Consider the following 27,797-nt stretch of genomic DNA (forward strand, 5'->3'; position numbering starts at 1 on the left):
ATCGAGGGATGCACTCGGCATTGTCTCCTATTATGTGGCTGGTGGCCCTGAATATTGTGCAAAAATTAATTTCGTTCCATCTGATGGGATTTTCAACCTTGGAGAGTGGGAAATGTTAATCCTGGCAGGCAGGCAGGCGGATGGACAGCGTGGAATGCCAGGCTCTTTTTTAGTTGCATCAGTGTGTGGACAGGGTGCAAACATAGTGGATTGTGAGAGAGCCTTTAACCAGCCCATAAAGATGGCAGGCCAGAGGCGCTGGACAAACGAGCAAGAGAGATAGTGCTTTTTAAAGGCCGCAGGGCAGGACAGTCTGGGTGTTCAGAGGATGGCGACAACCAGGTCCATTTGTCCTTTGGAGCTTGAACATATACTGCAATACAGTAAAACAGGCTGGTGTCCAGGCTGTTCAGGTGGAAAATCCAAGCTACAGAAGCAAGTTTAAACTCTTCCACAATTTGTAGAAAGTCATCTTTCCTTTGCGAAACCTGCATGTTTGCTCATTCAGTTATTTCATCCACACTGAAAAACTTCACAGCTGGCCAGACTGAAGTTTAATCAAATAGGCAAATTACTATTTCCTTGTTTCTGCCTTATAATTGGCAATCTAAGAATCAAGAGGAACTGCTGTTTCTGGTTTTGTGGTGCATTTGTCTCATTGCCAGAAGCATTTGGTCATTTAGCAAGCCACATGAGAAAACTAAATAGTTTTACTTCATATAAAAGCAACACTTTCATCCACTACAAACTTAAGTGATGATGGATGATGAGTAACTTTCTAAATATTGATGCTGAGGTGATACTGTGACTGCTTCACTGTTTTTGTAATTCTCAGGGCTTCCTGTTACCTACAACTAGATATTTATTTTCAAATAAAGCCTTTATGATTAGAAATGCTGCACTGCTACACCAGTGTGACCCAGGACTTTGATAAATAGACTTCAAATAGCTTCAAAGAGTTTCATCCACAGGTCTGTGGTGATTTGCTCCAAAGATAATGCCATGGTGACTTCACTGATTTGGTTGCCTGCTAACATCTGTCTGATCAACTACACCTGTATGCTTTGCTCGTAGGAGGTCAACTTGTCAACTGAGCATTCTGCAAGTCTTATAAAGTAAAATGTGCTTTTCAGAAGCGTTGATTACATCATGGTGGCAACAGGAAGAAGGAAGATGTTGCGGCACTCTCACGATGGTGTGCAGAAAGGCACAAAAATGACGCAATTTAACAAAATAACATTAATTTGTACCACAGCCGTAACGGAAAAGTTTCTATTAGGTGTCAAAGTAAGAATCAGGAATTTTATTTTATGATGAAAAAATGTCTGTAGAAAAATGACGAGCTGTATGAAATACATTTTTCAGTTGATAGATTCAGTATTAGAGATCCAGAGGAAATCCTTTTTAGAATAAGATGGCCTGTTTTCCAAAAACATTGAAAGACATAGCACAGGTTTTTACTTTGGAAGGATAAGCCTGAGCCTCACTGGACTGGTTTTATTTTAATATGTGCTGAAGCTTGTAAGCTGAGCGGTTTCTTCACACCCTTCCTCCGAGTCGACACATTCACTATCTTTCCCTGGCTGACAGGTGGAGTCGGACTCCGCCGTGCATGCTATCCCCGGCTAATTTATCCACTTCTTTAGCTGTAATGAGGCAGAACTGGTAAATGTGGGGACAGCATTGTTAACATTGCTGCTTCACTGGGGAAGAGGAGAAGGCTGACAAATAGAGGAGGGGGATGGAAATGAGGCCCGGGTGCTGTCATACCTCCAGGAAAGATGCTTTTAGTCTTTTTCTCGGGCTGGATCGCTGTCTCGTAGTTACACCCTGGAAGATGACATTTCCAAAACCAATTAAACATCAAAGTTTGTGTTGCATCAAGATAAGGCTGTTTGGAAATAACAAGTAGAAAGGGGAAGCCAAAAATTAATATGTGAGGCAAGATTTTTACCTCAAAATCATCAAAAAGACTGTTCGATTCTGCTAATTAACTTCCTATTCCATTCAATTTGAGGAGATCAATTTGAGGAGATCAAGGTGTGGATCATACTTTAAAGTTGCGCAGTGAAGGATGTCTCCATCTCATTTCAAAGAAAGTGATTTCTGAGAAGAAATACATGTTGACACCCCAAAATAAGTTGGTAACACCAAAGGTGTTATCATTTCCTAAGACAGCTGCAAGAAGCGTGAACATTTTTTCAGTCTTTCCCTAGTTTTTCCCTTTCCTTTCCCTCTTTGTTTCCTTTCCTTCTATGCTTCCTGTCAGGAAATCCACAACACATTCTGGCAATCACTGCAGGCTTCCAGGCAATCTGCACCTATTTGTTCAAAGAGAAAACAAGAGGTAAAGAAAACATTACCATGCTGAGTTCAGCAAATCACTCTGAGTTGTCAAACACCGCGTTTAATCACACATAGACTTGTGGAAATCTTGCGCCTATTTGACAGTAATCTTCATTCATAGGTGACGTACAAACAAAGGGGACCTCGTAGGCACCTCTTTATTTAGAAAATATGTCATTGGATGTCTAGCATTTTGGGAGAGAGAAGAAAGAAAAGAGAGGGGGTGAAACAGAGAGCCAGAGAAGAAGGAAAAGAGCAAAAAGAGGAAATAGATAAACTGATGAGTCATCATGAGAAAGAGAGGGAGAGATATAGAGTTAGAGAGAGGAGGAGAGGAGATGTATTCTTGCATAATTACCAGCCGAGCATCACCAGGACAAACTCCTCCATCAGCGTGTCCAAAGGATTAACTACGCCACGCTCCTCTTATCTCCCCCATTTCGTTTAAGAAAGAAAATGACCTTGCGCTTGTTTACATGCTGATTAAAGACAGGAGGGAGAGAAGGAGACAGCGAGAAAGTCAAACTGTAATCACCAGAGTTTGTTAAGTGAAGTATTTTGGGTGGTGTGCTCTCAGCAGATACACAGAGCCATAGCCAGACTGTGTCACAGTTGCAACAAGAAAAAAAGAAAAAACAACCACCTGATGTAGCTGCTAACGAGCAAAGAGTGGGCTGGGACAAAAAGTGTGTTTGTGTGTGAGAGTGTGTGTTTGTTTGTAGGGATGGTGGTGTGTGATAAAAAAGTATGTTTGCTGTGTGGGTGGTTCCATTAGTTAGTCTGCCTGTTTTATTGCACTGGGAATAACTGCTGTTTCTCGGCTCCTATGAGTCAGTCCATATACTATACTATACTATGTGTGTGTCTTTGTAGTTTTGTGTAGTCCAGTAAAGGAGATGTTCACATTGTTTCAAGGCCTTTAACAGATACTTTGCAAAAGTGCAAAGCTCACAGTTTTTTTAGCACAAAATCCACTCGATGTGATTCTATTTCTCAACCAAAGCTCTGCAAAGTAGCGAAGGAGGAGTTTTGTACTAAAAAGACTTTATTTGATTAACTCCGATGTCTGAAGTCTCATTCAAGTTTCAGCCGAACTTTGGAATGAGTTTTAGCACAGAACAAGGACTCAGGATTTGTCTCCTATCTTTTTGACTTTAGGAAGGGTTTTCTGGCCAGCGAACAAAGACTGTTTTATTCAACATATAATCTTTAATTTCTTTTTGTGGTAGAACAACTTGAACATTTGAACTTATTGTCTAATTTCCCAACTAAGTATTCTTTTGAGTCTGTGTAGTCCTTTTTTTCTTCCTTTCCTTTTTTCTTTGCTCTTTTGATCTATTTAGTCCATTTTTTTTGTGTCTCTCACTTTTTTTTTTTCATAGAAGAACATTGCTGTCCCTTTATCCTCTAAAGACTGATTCACAGACACAAGGCCCTTTTTAAACAAAGGTCATGCAATTCAGCCACCACCCCCTTCATTTTGCTTTTGTACCTGTCGAACAAAAATTTAGCAAAATTACAGTCTTACATTTCCTCCTTGAATAGGCTCTGTGAGTGGAGCTAATGACTCACACAAACAGGGAAATAAAGTTTTCTTAGCAGAAACAGAAAATTAGTATTAAGAAGAGAAATTGAAAATGAGTCCCTCTGTTAGTTTTTATCATTTCCCCTCACTCTTTGTTTGTCTTACATTTCTAAAAGGCTTATTACAACTTGAAATTGTAGCAATGGGAATGAACAGTTTGCTTAATTAGACCAAGTATTGCATCAAACTTGCTTTAGTCTGTTATCATCTAATGCCAGGGCTTTCTATTGATAACATCAAATAAATATCCTAAAATCAAACACAAAGTGCTGTTTTCATTCTTTCATGTGCAATCTTTAATGTGGGCTAGTATTTAATTTTCAAAGTTAGCCAAAGGTTTCAAAGTATTGGTAATTACTAAGACAAAAAGAACAGCACTTAGATAATAAACTCAATGAAACAATGTTGAAAATGGAAACTTAATGAAATTATAATTCCCTGGTTTCAGTAATAAACTTTTGTTCAAAGAGACTTAAAATTTAAAACATACAAACAGATACAATACTAAAGAATGCTTCATCTGAAGGAAATTCAAGCTAGCAAAGTCTCACAATTATTTTTAAGGTTTAATTTATGCCTACCCAGCTAGCATGATGACAATTAGATGCAATCGTACCTGTAGATATTCACTCGTACAACATGTTCTTATCACAGACAGGTCGATAGTGTGTGAACAGAAAATGAGAGGGAACACGATGGTGATACAGAAAGTGAAAGGTGAAATGAGGGTGCACAGGCCCCCGCTAGTTTCTGTTCAGTCAGTCCTGCCATCACAGAGGAAGGCTCTGACAGGGAGGTGTCAGAAATAGCACCAAGGCTAACACCTCACCTCTTGCTTATTAATGCTGCGCTCTCATAGCCACCTCTCCATCACACACACACACACACACACACACACACACACACACACACACACACACACACACACACACACACACACACACACGCACACACACAACCACACGCACAGTTACACAAACAATGCAACACACAACTCCAAAGTTCACACAGCTCAGTCACTTGTACACAAGGCTGGTGAGCACACACCTCATCCAAACACACACGTACGTACACATACACACACATAGTACATTGTCAGATCAATATTGCATTACTGCAGTATGTTCTCTTCTGAGAGGTTACAGTGATAGGTGAGGGCTGTGGGTAAAAAGCGTCTCTGCTGTCTGTACAGTGTCCAGGCACCTGGGGCAGATCTGAGGAGACTTCACAGCTCTGACAGCCAGTTTCACCTCCTGGCTTCAGCACTGTCGCTCCACGCTCTCATCCAAGGCTCTGCCTCGGGCCTGTGATCATCTATACAGCATGTGGAAGGTGTATAGAGGGTGTGTGAGGATGTGTGTTATATTTTTACGGAAATTCTATTAACTCGAGTTCCTATCTGTACGAGACAAGCTACAGATGTTTAAACCTCCTCCCATGAGGCCATTCCATACAAAGGCTGACTGTGAATTTGCAGACCAGTTCTTGTTCTGGTTTTCTTGTTTTCTCTTAGGGTCAGATCCATTTTAGTAAGCTCAGATTAACTGTTATAAAAAAAGAAAAGATTTAGGTTCTGTTTTTGCACATTTTCAGACTAAGATTAGCCCAAATGTGATTTTTTGTTTTCAAAAAAAGCTCAACATTCCCTGAGATCATGCTTATATTGTGTGCATTGATTTGCATACATGTGAGTGAACATATACATGTATGCATGCCTGCCGAGGTCCGTGTGTGCTGTGTGTGAGCGGGTGGACCAAAGGGAGTGGAGTCCTTGGTGCCGACTGAAGCTCCAGCTTTTCCATTTAAACTGTATCATTAAAACGGGCAGAGAGGCGAGGGAGATGGCCCCTCCACACCTCATAAAGTGTGAGTGCCATGCCAGGCGGAGTGGCATGCACCGCTGCGTTTACGGCGAGCCAAACTCACTTTTTACACACCTTGTCCTCTCTCTCTTTTTCTCTTTCTATCAAACTACTTTCATGGCTATCTGTTTATATGATATTACTCACCCTCTGCTTTTCTTCTTTTTCTGCTTTGCCTCTTCTAAGTATTGACCGGTTTTTCAACTGCCCCCTTTAGATCTCCCTCTCTCTTTTTTATGTCAAATTTCTCCAACAAGGAGCTGGAGCGTAACATTGAAAGAGTATAATCAATGGAAAAGCACCACTTAGGGAGCCCATTTGATGCATACTGTAGGGCAGAGTTGATTCAAGGGTGTGGATTGAGTCAAGCCTCATTTCGTATCCTCCCCAATTAGTCATCCAGCTTGTGCCCTCTATAACCCCCTTTTCTCCAGAAGCACTGGCCAGACGGGCTCTCGTTTCGCACTAAACTATGGATGAGTTAATTTTTTGTTTACCCTCTCAATCCTAAAGCTTTTTCTTCAAGAGGAGAGAGCCATTTCTTTTTTTTTTCCATCTCTCTGCCTTACCTCCTGCTTCTCACCTTAGCTGCGTTTACTCGAGACAGACCCCCTCTCCCCTAACCTCTGCATCTCCTCTTCCACCTCCTCCATCACTCCCTCACGCTCACACCTCTCCAACTTTTCCACCCGTCCGCCCATTTTTCCTCCACCATAAATCTCTACCCAAATCCTACTTAAACCCGCATCAGCAGCTGTCCTTAAAACTCCATTATCTACAATTACTTCAGCATTAGGGAGCCGGAGCACACCTGCCCCCACATAAAAGTGCCCTCGCCTAAAAATATTAAACCAGCCCAAAAGGGATTTGTGCTATTTTATTTTTTTCCCCTCCTTTTGTTGTACCTGCAGTGCAGCTGCCCTCATGGTGAGGCTTGTGAACCAGAAATGCCAGCAGTGTGGATTAGTGCTCCTGATTAGTGGTTGGGTTAGTGATTGTGTGTGTGCAAGGCATTTAGATCGGTGTATTTCCCAGTGTGAAGGCAGGTGGGAGGTCAGTGGCCCTGCTGGATTGGAGTTCTGTTGGGCTGGAATGTGTTTTCATTTGCATGTCTGCCACTGTAGTACTGTTTTGCCTGTTCTTTTGCAGTGGAAGACCATAATGTACATTTTCAAAGATTTTCATTTTGGGGCCATTTTTTTCCTTTATTGATGCTGAAAAGAGTCAGGAAATGTCGGGAGTAGAGAGAGGGGGAAGACATGGAGCAAAGCCTTGTGGACAGCGACTCCTCTGATGAGGGCCACACACTATATGGGGCACACACCCAAACTACCAGGCCAACCTGCACATATTAATCCATTTTTAAAACCCATCCAGTCTGGCTTTAGCAAGATGTCGGATACTTTTGGTGGAAGTCTTATTGTAAAAGAATATCCATCAGGAAGATTAGAATATTAACAATTCTATCATTACAAGTTGAAAATCCTACTGGCACAGGCATAGCACACAGCAAAATCTGAGAGAATACTTGAACTTCAAGTACATTGTATGGAAACTAAAACCCTAACGACATACTTTCTCAAGTTAATTTAACCATCAAAAAGAAAAAAAGTGCATAATAAAATAAACTCATATATATCATCTTGGTTTCTAGTTAAACTTTTGACTGAGTGGCCTTGACTTTAGAATACAATGATGATTGTATCACCTCTGGTAAGCTGAAAAAAGAAGCTGCAGTAGAACTATGATAGAAGAGCAACTTCTGTTTGAACTACAAAAACTTAAAATCTTAGCATGTGTATTTGTCTTATTTCTGGTGAAAAAAAAATATATATTTTGCTAAGAAAGAATACATCCTATTTCCAGAAACGTGTAAAATAAATTGACTGTCTGCATTAACACATTTTTATAAATACAATCAATTAAGTCCTTGTTTTTGGCTTGGCTTATCTTAATATCATATTTATTTCTGGACTTGTCAGGTAAATGTGACTTGTTTTAAGTGTAATAAGATATTTGGACGAGAAGTGAGTATAGTTTGTTGTTTGCAGTGTGCTGCAATGTCTGCTGAGTAACTGCTGTACTTTGCTTCTATTCCTTCAACGTAGATTTTACCCTTGTTTTTACTATGAGTAGGTTAAAAGAACTTATCTGGTTCTTAGCCGGAAATGATGCAGAATTCTTTAGTCAAACATGCAAATAAGGTCCTAAAAGGAGGAAATAAGCATGACATGGTTACTGCTGTGATGTCAGAAGTCAGAAAAACAATGGGTGCATTTAGGGTAAACGCAAAGACAGAAAAAAAGGTGAAATTTTGATGATCTTCTACACTCTTAGAAATTCCCCTTGTTAAAAAACGGTAAACAACTGGCAGTAGGGTTGCCAGGAAGTTACTGTAAAATTCACGGTATATTGCTGTTGCTGAAATTTACAGTTTGCTAATGTTTTTATAAATACTGCAAACAGCTGTTATTTTAAACCTTAACAGGAAAATACTGTTGAAAAGTTTAGCAGCTTCTTAACGTATATTTACACTTTTTATATTATAGGTATATTTGCAGATTGTTACTGTTAATTGTAGCAAAATACTACACTTTGCTGTTAATCAATTTCCTTCTAACAAAATTGACAATATATTTATTTTTCTAAAGCTATTGATTTGATAAATCACCCCTTGCATGCCATGTTATAAACAACATGTTTTAATGTGATAAATAAACAGCCTTTGAAACTGCAACTTAAAATGTCAAGACAAATAATCAAACTTCAAAGTGTCTTTTCAAACCATGTCTGTCTTTATTGAAATTGAACATACATACAGCTATGCACTGTATTAGGAATCGCTGTGTGTGTCTGCATGTGTGTGTCTGCGTGTGTGTGTATGTCTGTGACTGCGTGTGTGTGTATGTGTGTGTATGTCTGTGTCTGCGTGTGTGTATCACTGACTACATGAAGTCCCACTCGAAGTCCATTACTCTTTTTAGGAGACTTGAGAGCGGAGGTCTGCCAGAGCTCTTTTTGACCTTCTCTTTGCCCTGTACAGCCTTTGTGTCCCGCTCAGGGTTGATCCCGATGTCCCGCCTGAAAAACAAGAGTGCATGTCAGAGTTGGGACTATTAGTTATTGAATTACAGGAAACACTTTGGTGGCTCATCTAAACATAAAAAGAATAAGAAAATGTCATACATACCATGCAGTATCAGCCGAGGAGTTGTGGGAAGTGGGAGGGTTCTCTCCATATCAGTTGCTGTGACGGATTCCTAGGACAGTTCAAATTGTAAATAATTTTATGATTGGTAGTTTGAAAAGAAGTTAAAAAGTATGACAAGGACAAAATAAAAGTAGCAAAAAAGCAAAAATAATTCTCTGTATTTTATTATTGATACTATTATCAGTGTCTCCCTTTTTGAATAAAGAAAGAGGAGGCCTGTTCTGCTTGTCAGACCAATCTCTGACCAATTCGGTTTTATTTATGAGGCTGTGAACAACACGCACAATTTATACTGTAAAAACTGCAGTATAAATTTTTGGAGGTTGCCACTTTTAATTTATATGTTTCAACGCATTGCAGACCCATATAACAACCCCTACCAACATTTAAATTACAAGAAAATGCTTTGTGGAGATTTCCCATTCAGCAACTGTTAAGATCAAGCTAATGTTAGCTGGCAAAATTTACTCACTCTGTGTGACTGCTGTTTTTGTGTCATGTCAAACTCTAGCTAATGCTAATCTCACAAATGACTTCAAACTTAGTAAGTGATGGTTTTTGCCAATTTTAACAAGCAAAGCAGTAAGGCACTCACCTGTTTGTTGTTAGGATGGAGTTGGGTGGAAATTTGTCTTCTTACTCCGCTCTCCTTCCAAGCATGTGGTCTCACATTCTTTTTCCCAAAATGCAATGCAAAAATTACAAGAAATTGCTGTTTTATTTCCTTGAAGCAATAATACAGTAAAATAATGTTATAAACCGTAATTATACAGGGTTGTCCTGTATTTAAACATAACAGGATCTTATTGTTGAAATTTCCTTGTAAATTTACAGCAATTCGTTAGAGTGTATAGTCTTTATTTGCATGCAAGTCTCCATGTGTTTGATAGATGTGTGAGATGCTGCAGGCTATGGGATTCATGGTGTGAGGATTGGTAATGGACATGTAGGGAGGCTGGTCGGTGGGGGTGGAGGTGGGGGGGTCGAGCGGACTCAGCTGTAGGTTGCCTGATCTGCTCTGATTGACAGCGATGGCAGATAAGGTGCTGGTGGAGAAGGGAATGTGAGCAGAGCTGCAGGCAAAGATAAGGGCCAAGATTAGCACCCTGCCACGTCACATACACACACACACCATACAGAAGCACACACACATGCACACATACAGGCACAGTCCAGCAGAGAGTGAAAGATTGAGATGTTGACGTGGAAAGGTATTGGCTACAGTGAATACAATGGGCAACCAAGAGTAAAGACTGAGATTATTGTGCGTGTTTGTGTGTGTGTGTGTGTGTGTGTGTGTGTGTGTGTGTGTGTGTGTGTGTGTGTGATTGTTCATCAGGCCGTGTCCCAGGTAGCATGCACACACTCTATTGAGTGGAGGCAGCCCAGTTGGGGGGGGGTTCAAGGAGGAGGGCAACTAATCAGCTCATAATCCAAGCGGCTGCCGTTTCCAGGGCAACGCTGCTGTACATTCATGCGTGGCAAACAGATACACTCTCTCTTTTATTTCTGTCTCTTACTTTATGTCTCTTTCCCATCTCTTTCTTTCTCTTTTTTATCCTTTTTCTCTTTCTTTTTTCCTCCGTGGCCGTTTCCTGTCAGCTCAGCCCCGTTTTCACGTCCAATTTGTCCCTTCCCCTCTTATTCTTGTCTTTTTTCATTATTTTCTTCTCTCCTTTTCTTCTGTAAACACAGACCCCCATCTTGCCCTTTCACTTCTTCTCTTCCAAATAGTCTTCCTCCTCTCTACCCAGCCCATCAAAATAGAGCCACACATATCTCGCTCCGCCTAATTTTCTTTATCGTTTCCCCTTCCCTGTCAGCACAACATCCATCTATTCTCCCTTTCTGTTGTTTACTCTTTCTTTCTGTCTTTTGAATTATCTGTCCCCCTTCCCCCATCTTCCCTTCGCCTTGCCTCTGCTTTACACTTTTTAATTTCCTTTTTCTTCCAATCTTTTCCCCACTCTTTTCTATTTTCTCTCTCCCTCCCCTTTTTTCCTGTAAACACTCTTGTCTTCCCTCCTCCTCCCTCCTTGCTCATGCCGGGGGGTCCAAGGTTGGTGTATTTGTGCAGTGATGTTGGAGGCCTTGATGATCACTCTCTAGGAGATGATTATGTGGTCAGGGCCCTGCAGCCTCCTCTCCTGCCCCGCACTGCTGGAGATCTGCTCAGCTGCTGCGTGTCTCACTGTGTGTGTCTGTGTGTGTGCATGCAAGTGCACAATGTGTGATATAAGATAATTTGCTTGTTTGTGTATGTGTATGTACATTTCTGCAATAATATAGGCTGCTAATAAAAATGCATGTAGGACAGCTCCTGCAGACCAAATCTTTAAAGAATGCACATTTCATGTATTTAAGGCATTTATTCCATAGTTTAAGGATATAAATATTGATGAATGTGCTCATCGTGTGCATCACTTTCTGGTAGGTTTACAAATCCTTGGCTTGTGTGTGTGTGTGTGTGTGTGTGTGTGTGTGTGTGTGTGTGTGTGTGTGTGTGTGTGTGTGTGTGTGTGCAGCTTCCCTCTCTCTTTGTCTAAGTGTCGGCCACATGTCTTTCTCTCAAGCCGTCTGTCTTCAAAGAAGCTGAGCATTTCACTGGAGCAGTGATGTAAATAACACATAACTGTAGCACACACAAGCTTTGTTTACTCCCTCTTACTGCTATCTCTCTCTCCATAATTTTCTCTCCTTCTTTGACCTCTCTCTGGTTTTCTCAATCTCTTTTCCAAAATGCTGAGCCCCACCCTGAAAGCAAAAAAAACCAAAACACATGCCTGGAGCTCTTGGCATTTCTTCTTGACTAGCTGCTGTATTTTTGACCAACCCAGGCTGTCTGATTGCTCTGGTGTAAATGCGAGAGGAGTGCTGGTCATTGTGTTCCAGCCTGCCAAATCACCCTCCATCTCTCTCTCTCTCTGCAGCTGGAGCGATGGCCTGCCTGCAACCATCGCTCTCACCTATAGGAGCACAAGTAGAGGTTAGGTTGGTTTGTGCTCCGACACCGCAGAGACAATCGATTGCGTTCATAAAATAAAACCATGGACATGAAAGGCTCTTGATAAACGACAGGCTATTTGGCCCTAATTGCAACCCTTTAAAATGTCTCAGTGATGATTTGAGCAAGCTTTCCACTGAAGTTAGCGAGATCAAAGTGAAGGGAGAAAGATTAAAACGCACTGACTTGCTGCGTCTTAACTGCATGTCTCCCACTTGTGACCCCACACGGCCTCCAGCTCAGAGAGAAACGGCTGATATTCTGCACCTTACAGCCAAATAAATCAAAGTCTCCACAGAAAGCTGTCTTATCATGAGTTACTCCGGTTCCTGGATCCTGTTGCAGTTAATCATCATCCCTCAACCTCAGCCTCATTACGGCTTTCTAACTCTGAACAAACACAGAGGGATGGTAGTCAAGGAAAAGTGAGTCAGTATTTGGAAACAGCAAACATGTACTGTATTTCTAAATGCTAACGTCGAAATGTCGAACATCTGAGTCAAAAGCCAAGACACTGACTGCTAATACAGACATATGACAGTCAAACCAAAGGAGAGTGAAGCATCATGTGTGGATGTGTGTGTGTGTGTGTGTGTGATAGAGATAAATCGGGTGAGATCAGAAGGGGCTATTAGGACGATGGAGGGGAGCAAAGCGGGGGCTGTTTGAGGGGGGTGAAGAGAAGAGCTGCGAGCTGGTGCTGGTCTGCCCGGCTTCCCCCCTTGAGCAGACACGGAGACGATGTTTAATCAGGCCTGTGAACCTACGAGACTGAGGTCACCCCGGCACACTCATTAGACCTGATGGGAGCACTGTAGCACGACAGATGAGTGCAATCTTTACTCCGTTCATCCATCTCTCAAAACACACACATATAATCACCTCACACCCCTTTGCACACCTCCTCTTCTCTAGCCCCAAATGCCTCATCTCTTTCATCCCGTTATTTGTGTGTGTGTGTGTGTGCATCCAGGGGCACAGGAATCCTTACACATCACACAAACACACGCTTTGACCTCTTCTTCTGGATTACATGCTGTATGTAAGTGATGGCTGGACAGGAGCCAGGGATCTCCAGGAGAGATGATCCTTAAAGTTGATAAAGTGGACAAAAGGAAATGACTCTGTAATGGATGGCAGAGGACTTGGAGGAACAAATAAAGACCAGGCTTTAAATGCACAGTTGGATTAATAGAAATCACTTGTCCAAAAGCTTCTTTTGCCACAACTCCCCCTTAAATACATTCATAAAAAAAAACTAAACACAATGTTTAATCACGGTGTTCTGCCCACCTGGAAATGACGATTACTCCTCTCGGACCAAACAGGTCGGAGTCGGGGGAGTTGATAAGAGTTTGATAGGGATGTTTGCCGAAGCTAAGCACACACACCTACAGTAAGAAGCAGAGATTTATTACCATGCAAATGACAACCCACAGTGCATGCCAAGGAGTTAATTACATGCCAACATATCAGAGGAGTAACATAACAAAATAGATTTGGCATTGGCAGATTAGGAAAGAATCAGGGGGGAAGAGGTGGGAGAGAAAATAGAGAAAAGAAAGGTGTTTGCATTGGTGCTGCGTCGACTGAGAATATTCCAATAGCGGTCACAAACATTTACAGTTTGTCTGGACACACACAGCCGCACAAAAAATAAACATCAGACAGGTTATCCTGCAGCAATGATATTGCATCCAGTATTACAAAGAAAGACAATAAGCATATTGTCTGTGCTTTATTGCCTCTCCTTTATTTCACCAGCTGGAAATATCCAAACTGTTCATATTACAGCACTTCTTTTGCTGCGTTTTGGTTATTGAAACAGGCAAAGATGAGAACTGTCAATATAATAAGACAATATTAACACCCTTAGCACACAATACAAAGAAAACACGGCCGCACTGACAGCCCTAAGAGAAGAATTTCATTGATGTGCAAAAGGAACCGTACCTCTGTAAAAGAAAGAAGAAATACTTTATATTTATCTTACGGGAAAAGCAGAGAACATCCTATAAATCCTTCTTTGACAGCCGTGTAAATATTTATGTTCACAAGCCAGACTGAGACTAACAGCAGAGGACATTGTGGCGGAGGAACTGGGAATGCAGCCGTACCTCTGCCCAGCACGTTAACTCAATATTCATCTTCCTCCCTCGCTCTACTTCTCCCAGTATCATCCCGGCTGCAGACCACACATGTATATTCATTACTGACCTCTGACTGCCTCAAGCGTGGAAGCCGTGAGCCCTGCATGCCGCTGTGATGGCACTACCATAAGTGCACAATGGCATCTTCGTGAGCGTTTTTTGTGTGTCGACAAAAATGAGAGGCCACAAATGCAGATGTTGGCGTGAGCTGTCCAGGACGGCTGCTTGCATCTTTGTTTGTTTGCTTGACTGTGGTTCTGCCAGCTCTCTTTGGGGTTTGTTGCGGGTGGACTGGGGAGGGGTTGACGACATATAAAAGGACATGACTGGAAAGGCTGCTTGGGATGCTTGGGGGAATTTTCCAGTGGATAGTGCAGGGTAGCGGGTGGTGTCTTGTGGGTTAGAGAGAGGGTGGTAGTTAGTATCAAAGACACTTGTTATTTTTCAGGGCATAAAGGTTGGAATCCTTGAGGATAGGATAGAGGATTTGTTGGGATTAAAGAGATTATTGTCAGGCAGTTGTAAATAGTGGTAAATCGGGTAGATGTGAGTTGAAAAAGAAACCAGGAAATCTTTTCATGAGCGTATCTGTTTCATCAATAGCCGTACATACTGGATGTGAATGGAGAGGTAATAGTCAATAACAGAGCCTTATTGCCAGCCAAATGTCAGCACTGGTACTGATATTTTTTTGTAAAACATCAAGTTGGGCAATAAAAAAAAACTCATGGCTGAATTGCCAAAGAAAGCGGAATACATATTCATGAAACCCTTTTGTGATCTTCCTTTTATCAGCATTGGAATACTGGTTTATTTCCCTGATACTTTACTGTGTTGCTAAATACCTTTAAATTTGTATTAAAATTACTATCAGCTCCAGACTTGTGCTGTCAAGCAGTATTCTCCAGTGTTAAAAAAAATGAAGCCAATGTGTAAGTGCAAAAAAACTGCAGTTCCTCAAGTGTCCACTTGAAGCTGGTTCCGATTACCAAGGAGACCTCATTAACACCCATGATAGAATGCCCACTTTTATCGCAGAACTGAACATGTTTGCAGCCTCATACAACAATGGAGTTGGTCAGTATGACTAATTTCTTTATTCCTACACAATGAACAGGGGATAGATTTATTTGAGAAAACATCCATTCTGATAAAATTAAGGCTAAGTTAGGCATTAGTTTGCATAATCTGGGGCATGGTGAGTTGATGGACAGGTGTGTGCATTGTAACTGTTCACCAGGGAGCTAAAGGGCCACCTCATCTTTATCTCTGTGTCTGTGGTTGGATCATTCCAAAGTTAGGTTGAGTCAGCATTTCCAGTATTGCAACGCCATTGTTGCAAAAAAGGTATAGGAGTTTATACTACGCCATATATGTGTCTCTGTTAATGTGTGATTTCTTCATTACCTAGCAAGTAATTGTGAAAACAATCCAGTGTGTATAGTTATTATTGGCAGATTTTTGGTATGTTGTACGCGTGTGTTGTATGAGTGTGTGCAGGTGTGTGTGGGAGATGAAAGGACTACACTGGCTGCTGGGAGACAGGGGGTCTAACGAGGATGTATGGCTGTTTCAGCATCCATCTGCAGACATTTTTCTACCGCCATTCACTCCTTCTGCCCCCCCAATAACACACCTCATCCCACCTCTCTCTCTACACACACACACACACACACACACACACACACGCGCACACACACACACACACACTCACACACACACACACACACACACACACACACACACACACACACACACACACACACACACACACACACACACACACAGACATATACACACACTCCAACAACAATGCTCCTTTTGCCATTACGTCCACTATTACAGAATTCTCCCAGAGCTGACAAACTGGAAGCGTGCTTGGAATCCAAAGTTGCACAGGTCCGAGCCTCGCCTTAGCCCTTGTAAAGGAGGTAAAATCTTTATCAGTTTTCTAAGCTGCATGGGTCCTACCTCTGCTTTACCTCGGGGTTATTTAGATCCTCTTTGGTCTCAAATAATCAAGCATTTATAAGGATGGTGTATAATCATCTTATGTATTTTGCAGCGGATTAATAGGCTTAGAGTTTAATTTTTTTTTCAAAAGAAGAAACGTACGTAATGTGTAATAAAACTCTTGCATTAGGTCTCAGTTTGAATAAGTTAGAGTGTAGAGTTATTTTTAACTAAGTTGTTGTACTATTCCAAAAGAAATGCAGACAGCCCTCTCAGAGTACAGTTTTCTTCACCTGAAAACACTGCATTCTTATTTTTGGAGCAGCTGGATTTTTTCCCCACTTACATCCTTCAGTGCACCATTTCATTTGGCCTCATGTAATTGGCTACTCTACTTGTTATATTTTTAACCAGTTCAACTCTTAGAAAATGACTAAATAAAGCTATGTATGGTCAAACTAATGTAATCCCTATATATGCAATCCTGTACGTTGAGATATTGTATGCAGAAGCAGGAATGTAAGGTCTGTATTCATCAGTTTGCGTTTTGTTTGTGATGATTACACTTGTTGGAATAGCTCTGAATTGGAGCAGCTGTATGCTAACACCCCCTCAATGTGCAGCATGCTTTTTTACAAGTGCCAAAATGTTTTGAATGAGCTGGATCTTTAAATATTTTCAAATCATCATGCTCATGCAGATTAAAATAAATCTGTGAATGTGTTTTTTTTCGGAGGTAGGCAGGAAAAATGCTTGACAGTTGATCATGTCCTCTCAGTTTACCCACAGAGTTAAATGGGAAAATTAGAGCGGATGGCAGAGTGTTTGAGTCATACATGTCAGCGGTTAAGCAGGTTCCTGTTGTTTTGAGACAAGCTCGACAGCTCAGACTCTTGTAGATTTGCCCCCATTTAGTCAACTTTTTAGGTCTTTCTAACGCGTCATGACTATTTTGGAAAAGCAAATCAAGTCTTCTCAAGTAAATTTACATGTAACTTGTAGCTCATTCCCAGAGTCTGTTTTTTTTCAGAAGAAGGTCTATGTATGCACATTCTTACCCCCTCTCAGCTACCTTTGCTAACATGAATTAGCAGAATATTACTATTATGTTAACCCTCCTATTAACCTTGGGGTCAATTAGACCCCATTCAATGTTTAACGTCTCTAAATGAATGACTAACATCATATTTCATGAATTTTCCGAACTTAATGGGGACAACAGGGAAAACGCAAAATTAAAATGTTGATATGTTCCAATTCCCTGAAAAAATGTACAAATCGGTGTTCCTTGGGGTCAATTTGACCCCAGGCTGTTTTAGCTGTATATAATATAAGAAATATCAACATTTTACACACATTTGTTTTGGTTGTTTTGGATGATATTGAGGTCAATATAACCAAGGACAATTCCGCATGTGCTTGCGGGAGCTGGGATTGAACCACCAACCTTTAGATTGAGATATAATATTTCCAGCCACAATGTCTCTAAAGACATTCAATGATGTGTCCTGTGTCATACATTTTGATAACATAGAAACAAGGCAGAGCCGACGAGAGCATGACAAACTTGCAGCAGTTTGATGTTCTGTTTTACGAATAAAGTCTTTCTAAATGCTTTAAATTGTGTTTATGCTTGAAATATTAAATTTAAATATATTTTATTTAAAGGGCTATTTAGGTAGTCAACAAAGAAACATAAAGTACCTGACACATAAACCTGGGTAACAATCAGTTTCTGGAGGTTTCAATTGCTGGGGTCAAATTGACCCAGAGGATAAAAGATGTTAGTAAATTTGAGGGTAACAGAAGGGTTAAGAGAAATTCCTTTCTCTTAAGGCGATGACTTCACCTAGCTTCACAGCTAATGTAGCTTTGTGTCAGCTACATTTACAATTAATACATACTCTTAATGAAATGAAGAATATGTATTTTTGTCAATACAAACCACACAATTAGAATCCACTGATGTATTCATAATAATGGATGCAATTTTAAAAAGGGAAATAGATTCAAATGGAACAAACAATGGAGCAAAGTTTTAAGAATGTACCTAATTGATTGCACTTTAGTCTTATCTTAATCTCCAGGAATTAGCAGGGGCACCACCACACTTCATAAAGAGAATCAGTGAACTAAATTAAAATGGTACCAAAGAGTACAACGCACTAATGTATAGTACACAAGAGATTACGCAACGCTGCTCCTGAATTCTTTTTTTGAAAGGATTTTAAACCACCCAAACGGCACTTGGAAATAGAGAGGATTATTTGAAAGGTCTGCAGTTGTTTACCTGTTCTTTAATATAGCTGAAAATATCAGCAAATTAAATTTCACAGTCTGCTCCTAAACCCCCACTAATCCTAATATCAAGCAGGAGAGAGCATTTTAATTAAAACACTGGGATCAAAGTACAGAGGTTGTCTGATTCAGGTGAAAGGTAAAATTTGGCATCATCCACATCAAACAATTTCAAAATCAATAAACAGCAAGACGGGTTGATTTGCATCTGGTGTACGAACACGATCAGTCTCTTTTACTGTTTGGAAAGAGAAATGTGCTTCAGTAAGTCCCCATGCTCTCATTACTCATAATAATACATGTTAGCGTATTTTATCAGCCAAAACAATGCAATCCGATTAAAAACAAATTATGACAAGATTGTTTGTTTAGAGGACTAAGACATTAGGCCAACTTATTCAACTCAATTACTGTATGACTTGTCTGGATTAATGAATGAAATTGTCAGACCAAATCTGTTTGTATTTAAGATAAATAACTCACATGGGATTAATCTAATTTTAAGATTTTTCAACATGCAATGATATTTTTGGCTTAAAAAAAATAAATAATCAGAATTGCATTTGGGAAAAGTCTGAATTTCAAATATACAATGGGCTGAGTGATGATGTGACACTGGAAGATAATCTGTTATTTGCCAAAAAGTACGTTGTCTCCCCCCACATCATTTTAGTGCAACATTTTTAGCTTCAGAGCAGCAGAGATGGTGCGTTTAAACCCAGTCTGAAACCCTGAACCTAGTGATGTCATTGTCACCAGTGGGTATACAAGAGTGTGGTGTGTGTGCGTCAGCCTCCTCTTGCCTCAACAACTCTTTTGTCTTTTCCTCTTTTCTTCTTTTTCATGACGTCAAATCCACCTTTCCAAGTGTTTCAACTTGCCTCAAATTTCCTTTCCTCACATTCCAATCATCGGTTTTCTTCACTTCTCTTTTCTCCCTTTTCTCCTTGAGAAACCTCCTTCTTTGATCCAAATTGTTGAGAAATGTAGACAGGAGAATAATAGCACTTTTGGTCTTTGAGCTAATGTCAGTGTGAATAAGCAGCATGCCTTGCCTGGTATTACAGCTTTCACCCTGGTTCCTCTTTTTGCTTTCATCTCTCCTCCACTCTTCTCTTCTCTTCTCTTCTTCACTCTCTTCTCTTCCATCTCCACATGCACCAGATAGGTGAGATTCATTTCTCTCCAATGGCTTCATCGAAACCTGGCTAGGTATCGGAGGGCAAAACACAAACAATGGCTAAAAGCTTCCCTGAGCTCTTCCGAAGATGCCAGGTTGAATCAAACTAGACCAGCATGCAAGTGAAACACCCCAAACGATAATGTAATATTTGTCGCATGCAGTTCATGCATTCACACAGACTTATCCCTGCACAACGCAGACACACACACACACATATACACACAGCCTCTCAAGCCCCTAAGCTTCTTGCGCCCCTGATGGGAGACAGTGCCTTGCTGGTAGTGGTGATAAAGCATTTCCAGGCTGTTCTGCCCAGCCCTAACCTCCTGCCTGCGTCTCTTCCTGTTCCACAAACCCAAGCCCCTGCTGGTTAAACCTATCGATCCCCACAGCTACACCCAAGACAAAGCTTCTCTTTTCCCTGCTCTCTCTCTCTCTCTTTCTCTCTCTGAGTCAGAGACATAGCTCCATTTTCTGCCATGTTTATTCTCTCCAGTGTGTCAGTAATGTGGAAAGATTTGTGTTTTGTAGTCTTCATGTGGGTGTGTGTCTTTTGTGGATCATCAGTATCGGTCTGACACATTTCTCCCCATATGTGTGTTTGCCTAAGTACTCGTGCATACGAAAAGTATGCATCAGTTTATGACCGTAGGCCAGGGCCACGTCCATGCCCTCAATGTCAGATCGCAATTAAAAGGTGGGGGGAATGACTGTGTTAAAACGGCACTTAAGGACCTGGGAGCTCAGCTGGCTAGACCCATTTCTGTTTGAGTGGCCGCTGACGACTCCCAATTCTCTCAACCAATTATCTGAGCACTCATCTATGCACAGCAGGACCACTCCCCTCCCCTGACCAATCAGAAAGCAGAGTGCCTGGGGTCACAAGGTTGGCAAATGAGTCCAGCACCTCATCACTACGTAAAGACGATCTGTAACAGGGAGGGTGGTCGGAATTGGAAGTGCAAGAACTATTTTTCTACAAAAGTTAAAATCATATATATCTTGGTCTAACTCAGACTGATGGAGTTCTAGGCCAGTTTGCCCCTGATGCCTGGTAAATTTATTTTGGACTTTGGTCCATTTTGACGTTCCAACCAAATGTCTGATAATGTGAGAACTAAACAGTTCCAATTTTAAAGCTCTGATGCTCATTTACCCATTGTGTGCCCTTTTCGTAGTTGACGGGGTCAGCATTGGCACCCTGACCAGTCTGTGACTATCCCGCCCCATATGCAACAAAGCAGGATGCACTGTGCTCGGACACCTTTCTATCAGCACCAGCATTTACTTTGTCAGAATCCGAGCTCCAGTAGCTGATCTCTTTGGTCACTCCCATGCACAAAACTGAGCCTTCGTTGCCAATTACCTTGTCCCAGCTGGTTCACTTCGCTTTCCTTCCTATGACCACTTTTGGGAGGCATTGACCACTGCAGACCAGCAACACCTAAAAAGAGCTGTAGTGGCAGAAGCTCTGACCAAGTTGTCTAGCCATTTGGCTCTTTCCAAAGTCACCAACATCCTTGCCCTAGTCCTTGCCCATTTTTCCTTCTTCCAACACATCAACTTAGAGGACAACATATTTAATTGTTGCCTAACATGTCCCACTCACTGACAGGAGCCATTGTAACAAGATAATCAATGTTATTCCCTTCATCTGCCAGTGGTCATAAAATTATGGCTGATCAGTGGAGTACTAAAACAATAAATATGCCTTGAATGAAAATCGGAAATCCAAGAACGACTACTATAACTCAGGCAGTAGTGAACATGGATATTTGTCAGCGCAATAAGAATAAAACGTTTCCTTCTTTCCAGTAGAACACCAGAACAAGTGTTAAAGTGTCTTCCCCCAACCCTTTACACCAACATTTACATGGCCAACCACACTCGCTTCCTATAAAATATTATGGAAACAGATTGTGTACTGTTAAACCAGTTGCTTTATGAGCATCTCTCATCTCAGTGATGGAGAAACTTGCTGCATGGTCACTTGAAGCAGTATAGATTTATTGGCTCATGTACATCCACATCATAGCCATACGTGGTTTTGAATATGTTAATAACTGAACATTAATTGATTCCAGTTATGAAGAATAAAGGAGGAGTTCATAGCCAAGAACCCGTGGCTATAGCTGTCAGATCAATGTGAGGCTTCCACATACCCAATTATAGAACACACCCACTCACATGTACAGTGCATGTGTGTAGCACTCACATGTACAGTACACTGTCATGCAAATCCTGAAACACTGAGAGGTTATTTCCACATTATATCTGGGGCATCCATTTTATTGGAGGCCTGGAATTAAAACTTCATCCAGTGGCGAAGAGGGTTCTGTGAGTGGCAATAATTGAGGGAATATTGCCTGTCTCGAAGAGTGAGCCACGCTTTTACGTGAGGGCCCAGAAAGTCATTTCATTTTTCTGCCCATTACTTTTTTCCCTTCTTCTTCTTCGTCTTCTTCTTTTTTTCATCCCTTTTTTTGAATCAAAGTGATGTTGAGCTGGTGCTTCGGGACCGGTGGGGATAGAGATGGAACATGTGTGGCGGCGGGGCAGCAGGGGGAGGGAAAGGGGGAGCATGGAGAGATGAGTAGGACTGATGTGACCGAGGGAATTACCTGAAAGAAAAATGGGGAAAAGAGAGAGGAGGGGGACATTGATGGGAGTGAGCGGGTGCCAGCATCAGAAAGATGGGGTGAGTGATATATATGTCAGAGTTGTATGTGTGTGTCTGTGGCACTCTCTCCATTTCATACCCCACCCTGCTCTCGCCACTCCTTTTACCCATCCACTTTCACCCTTTCCACCTTCCTCCTCTTCCTCCCCCACTGTTTACGCTGACAGTAATTTGACAGGCTGGGGGTTGACAGACTTGAAGCCGGCAGGGTAAGCGATTGTCAGGCCCGGCGTTGTCGGGCAGCTGCTGACTGGCTGAGGAGCTGGCATTGAGATCGGGGAAGAGCTGCGACTGGCCAGGGGGATTGATGGGGAGGCGAGGGAGAGCTGTCGCTGCGGTGATGCGATGGAGTGGGATAGACGGCCCTTGAGAAGCCCAGAGGGGGGTTTTGGGGTTGGGGGGTGGGAGGTGTGTTTTTGCAGTGCAACCTCAGCTCAGCCCGAGAAATGCCACCTCTTTGATTACTACCCTGCGGTCTCATACAGACAGGAGGAGACACCTCTTATACATCGGCCTTCACGCTGTTACTTTTCCCATCAGTCATCGAACTGCACAAACATTCGGACAGTTACGGATGTTTACTTATTTTTATTTTGTCTTCGTACAGTTTGACCACATATTGGAGCCTTACCAGATTGAATAGATACCATCTATCCAAGCGGAACAACAGACAACCTGACCATGAAAATACAGAATGGAAAAGTGAATTGTCTCATGAGTGATGTGGGCTTGTATCAGCTAAGCCCTGTTAGTCACCCCGGTTTAGTCTATCTTGAGAACAAATAAATCAATTAAAATGAAAAATAAAACAATAACGATGTAGGAAAAGATTTAAAAAAAGAAAAACATCAGCACTTTGATTGAGTTCAAAGGCAAAGCTAAGAGCGGGAAAAATGTGCCAGCTGGACCTGATGCTGGGGAGTCCCCTGAAGGGTTCACACATACTTATGTAACCCGTTGAGAGATAGCCAGGTGGGCACACACACATAAACATGCACATATAAACACACACACACACATACACACACACACACACAAACATGCACATATAATCACACACACACACAAACACACACACATACACACTCACACACACACACACACACACACACACACACACACACACACACACACACACACACACACACACACACACACACACACACAGGACACAGTGTATAATGTGTGGGGTCCAAGTGTTACTCATACACACTCATTCAGACTCACACTAGGACCGTACACAATGAAGCAGATGCCAACCTGGCTTGACTTCATGAGTGGACAAACAATCTAAACACACACATGCTTACACACATATTGCAAACACAAACATGCAACAACAAACACACACACACACACACACACACACACACACACACACACACACACACACACACACACACACACACACACACACCACACACACTGGCACTCTTGGCAACCCCAGCAACCCAGAGGAAATCAGCATTACTTAGGATTAAAACAAAGGGGCCTGAAGCTTTGACGTGACGTGCATGTTCTCTCCTCCATCCTAATCTCTTTTCTTTCTCTGGCAGACAAATCTTCGCTTCATTATCAACCTGCGTAATGCTGCTGTGAATGAAGCAAGGAAGGAAGTAAACTTGCTTTGTTGTTGACGTCAGTGTATTTGTAAAACTGTGCTATAAGGTCTAATCAGGATTCGAAGGTTTCCGGGTCATCACTCAGCGCTTAACTATGTAAGCTTTAACTTCCAATGAGAAAAAGAAAAACCACCAAACATACAGTTGCGTGGTTTTTATTCGCTATCAGCAATAACCCAGTACTGATGTACCTGCGGACACATCAGAGGGGTTTATGGGATCTTTATTTCTGATTGCACCCTTGTGAGCTGACAACGGCATAAATCTCAGCGGCGCTTTAAGCAGCAGCATATGCAGCGATGAAATACTCAGGGAGGTTGTTACAGTGAGGAAGAGGGAGAGGAAAAATTCTCCCTTACATCAGTTCAGCCTACATGCTTCTCCGGAGAGTCTCTATCAGCCTCTACGCTGCAGAAAATGTCTACACAAAATGTTTTTGAACTGCATTTAATGATTAAACACTGCCGTTGATAAAACGAGCAGATTAAGAACAGTTACATAACTGAATGCTTTCAATAGAATCATTTAATTGTTCAGGAAGTTCATCCATTTAAAAAACTGACTGACATCAAAGTTTTCTATCTTGCTTTATAATTATTTTTTACAGACCTACTACAGATCAGCCTTTAAAAGGGGGTGTTTGGGGTGCCAGTCAATCTCTATTCATAGTGTCAACATTTAAAAGAAGAATCTGGGATCTGGATTTGAGTGTGTGAAGAGTTGTGGTTTCTGTTTGTAGTGCATAGTTTGAATAGTTCTGAACAATCACATATCATCAGACTTTAGACATATGCAGGAGAGACAGCCCATATGAAGAGCAAAAGCAGGTGCAATAAAATCTGTTGATGCAATTTATTCATCTTTATAAACAGACATCTGCATGCAAGTAAAGCTAACTATCCACTCTACATCTTTTTTATTTTCATTGAAGCAGCGTCTCTAAAGGAAATGTGCATTTAGATTACCAGTCTTCCTGAGATGCATCAGAAATGATCATCTGACAGTCTGGACACAAACAAAAATGTTTTCCTCTCTTTCAGACCTCACAAAGCTTACATGTTCACATTTCTTAAGTCTGCATCATGATTTTGTTACTTTGTCAACTTCTGGCCTGTTATTTGCAATTGAAGTACAAGAAAGTTGGTTTCCATCTCTGGTTCATACCGCTGTTGTATACCAGAGTGTTGCCTCTGAGTTAATTATTATTACAGTGAAACTGCGACTCACCAGGAACAGATAAATGCGCGCTACTCTAAGGGGTGTAATAAACCAAGAAAGAACAGCATTTATTTCACAGACATATCTCTATAGGCAAATTTTGCCTCAATTTTGGTCTGAACTCACATTTTGCTTGTTGAGTGGCTCACTGAACTGTAAACAATGCAGCACATGGAAAAAGAGGTCCTGGATGAAGGTGGTGGTTCTCGCTAACTGTTGGCTACACATGAAACCCCAAGAGGGTCCATCATTCCCAGAGGCATATATCATCATCAGAAAATAACAGATTGGTTCTGAGATTGGATGCTGGTTGATAAAAAATTACAGTCAAAATGTCAATTTTAGTTAGAAAAATAGCTTACTAAATCCATTTATACAAACAAGCCAAAAACAATATGACATCAAAACACATTGCTGTATGATTGTATTATTCGTGTAAAAGTTGTAAAAAGCATTTTTGTTTTAGTAATGCTCGGTAAATGAACCTAATGAATATGTAAGTGTGAATTTGTTCAAAAAACAGGTTGAAGGATTTCTCTGCCTTTTGCTGTTGCGACAAAATTGCTTTGGTGATTATAGTGTGATTAATGACTTGCTGGAGAAGACACTTATTGCAGCTACAGACTGATGCTAGTCAACACCATCATCACTTTGGCTTGTCCTGTAATGGTAAAATCCGTTCCTTTGTGGTCAACTGCCCGAGACGCCCCATCTCTTGACCCCTCATCAAGACACTAGGTCCCATTGTGTTTTAAATTGTGACGTCTAGACCCTGAAACCTCCTTGATGAATACACAATCCCATCCTGGTGCAGATACCTACAACAGACAAAGGGTGTGAAAGGGTGTGAAAAACACCTTAGGGACCCCACCCTGATGTAGATACCTGCAACAGACAAAGGGTGTGAAACACACCTTAGGGTCGGTCCTCAGGTATAAATGTTCGAGCTTTCCCCATGTTCGAGGTCTTTCTCCATTCCAACCGCTCGGGTGTTGACTGACCTTTTCCTTGCAAAGAAAATAAAACCTTGTCGGCCGGCAGAAGTCTCTATTTCATTATTCACCAGCAACGGGAAGTAACGGCGAAAACTTCCACAACAATTTGGTGTCAGAAGTGGGATCCCTCGAGCGATCGTCTGGGACAGAGCGCGGTCAGTGACAGGCCATCCTGGAAGTAAAAAGTTTTCCAGCCTCTTACCTCAAATCTCTTTCTGAGAAGGGAGGACTGACCGCGGACGCCCCAGATCTTTGCCGCTGGGATTCCACGAACGCAATTTAGCGAAATTCATCTGGTGAGCACTGAAATATTGATATTCAAATGATTGTCCTTGATTGAAAAACGGTTTAATTTGGCAGAATATTTCCTTTTCTTGCATTATCCACAGTTGGCCAGCTTTTATCATTTGTAGCTTAACGAAATGAGCTTTTATCATTTGTAGCTTAACGAAATGAGCTTTTATCATTTGTAGCCTAAAAAAACGAAATGAGCTTTTATCATTTGTAGCCTAAACAAAATGAGCTTTTATCATTTGTAAACGAAATGAGCTTTTATCATTTGTAGCCTAAACGAAATGAGCTTTTATCATTTGTAGCTTAACGAAATGAGCTTTTATCATTTGTAGCCTAAAAAAACGAAATGAGCTTTTATCATTTGTAGCCTAAACAAAATGAGCTTTTATCATTTGTAAACGAAATGAGCTTTTATCATTTGTAGCCTAAACGAAATGAGCTTTTATCATTTGTAGCCTAAAAAACGAAATGAGCTTTTATCATTTGTAGCCTAAACAAAATGAGCTTTTATCATTTGTAGCCTAAACGAAATGAGCTTTTATCATTTGTAGCTTAACGAAATGAGCTTTTATCATTTGTAGCCTAAAAAAAAAACGAAATGAGCTTTTATCATTTGTAGCCTAAACAAAATGAGCTTTTATCATTTGTAAACGAAATGAGCTTTTATCATTTGTAGCCTAAACGAAATGAGCTTTTATCATTTGTAGCTTAACGAAATGAGCTTTTATCATTTGTAGCCTAAAAAACGAAATGAGCTTTTATCATTTGTAGCCTAAACAAAATGAGCTTTTATCATTTGTAAACGAAATGAGCTTTTATCATTTGTAGCCTAAACGAAATGAGCTTTTATCATTTGTAGCTTAACGAAATGAGCTTTTATCATTTGTAGCCTAAAAAAACGAAATGAGCTTTTATCATTTGTAGCCTAAACAAAATGAGCTTTTATCATTTGTAAACGAAATGAGCTTTTATCATTTGTAGCCTAAACGAAATGAGCTTTTATCATTTGTAGCTTAACGAAATGAGCTTTTATCATTTGTAGCCTAAAAAAAACGAAATGAGCTTTTATCATTTGTAGCCTAAACAAAATGAGCTTTTATCATTTATAGCTTAAACGGAATGTGCTTTTGATTGCTTATAGCATATACGGGATAATACAGAGACGTCTGTATTGTAATCTGTTGTGCACAAGCATCACATTTGGAATGGGCAGTAAAAAGTCTGTCGAGGTGAAACCTCCAGAGGGACCTATTGTGGATGTCATGAGAAGGAAATATGGGGATAAAAGTCTAAAATATTTAAATGCCTGGACAGCTGAGTTTGGATTCCCAATAGGGGGATCCCTCAGTTTAAGAAACATATCAATTTTAGAAGAAAAAAAAACTGAAGGGAAAGG

The 27,797-nt window shown here is 41.0% G+C and overlaps 1 protein-coding gene and 1 long non-coding RNA gene across 2 annotated transcripts in view; one reads left to right on the forward strand and one right to left on the reverse strand.

Moving 5' to 3' along the window:
* si:dkey-205h23.2 (CUGBP Elav-like family member 4) overlaps positions 1–27,797 on the forward strand; it is a 145,995-nt gene that overhangs the window by 15,413 nt on the left and 102,785 nt on the right.
* On the reverse strand, positions 8,566–9,786 carry LOC117810895. The gene is made up of 3 exons (XR_004630873.1): positions 9,600–9,786; positions 8,984–9,053; positions 8,566–8,874 (listed from the first exon to the last, which is right to left on the reverse strand). It is a non-coding gene; the product is annotated as an uncharacterized LOC117810895 (long non-coding RNA).

This window comes from Notolabrus celidotus, chromosome 3 (assembly GCF_009762535.1).
Source record: "Notolabrus celidotus isolate fNotCel1 chromosome 3, fNotCel1.pri, whole genome shotgun sequence".
Lineage (NCBI taxonomy): Eukaryota > Metazoa > Chordata > Actinopteri > Labriformes > Labridae > Notolabrus > Notolabrus celidotus.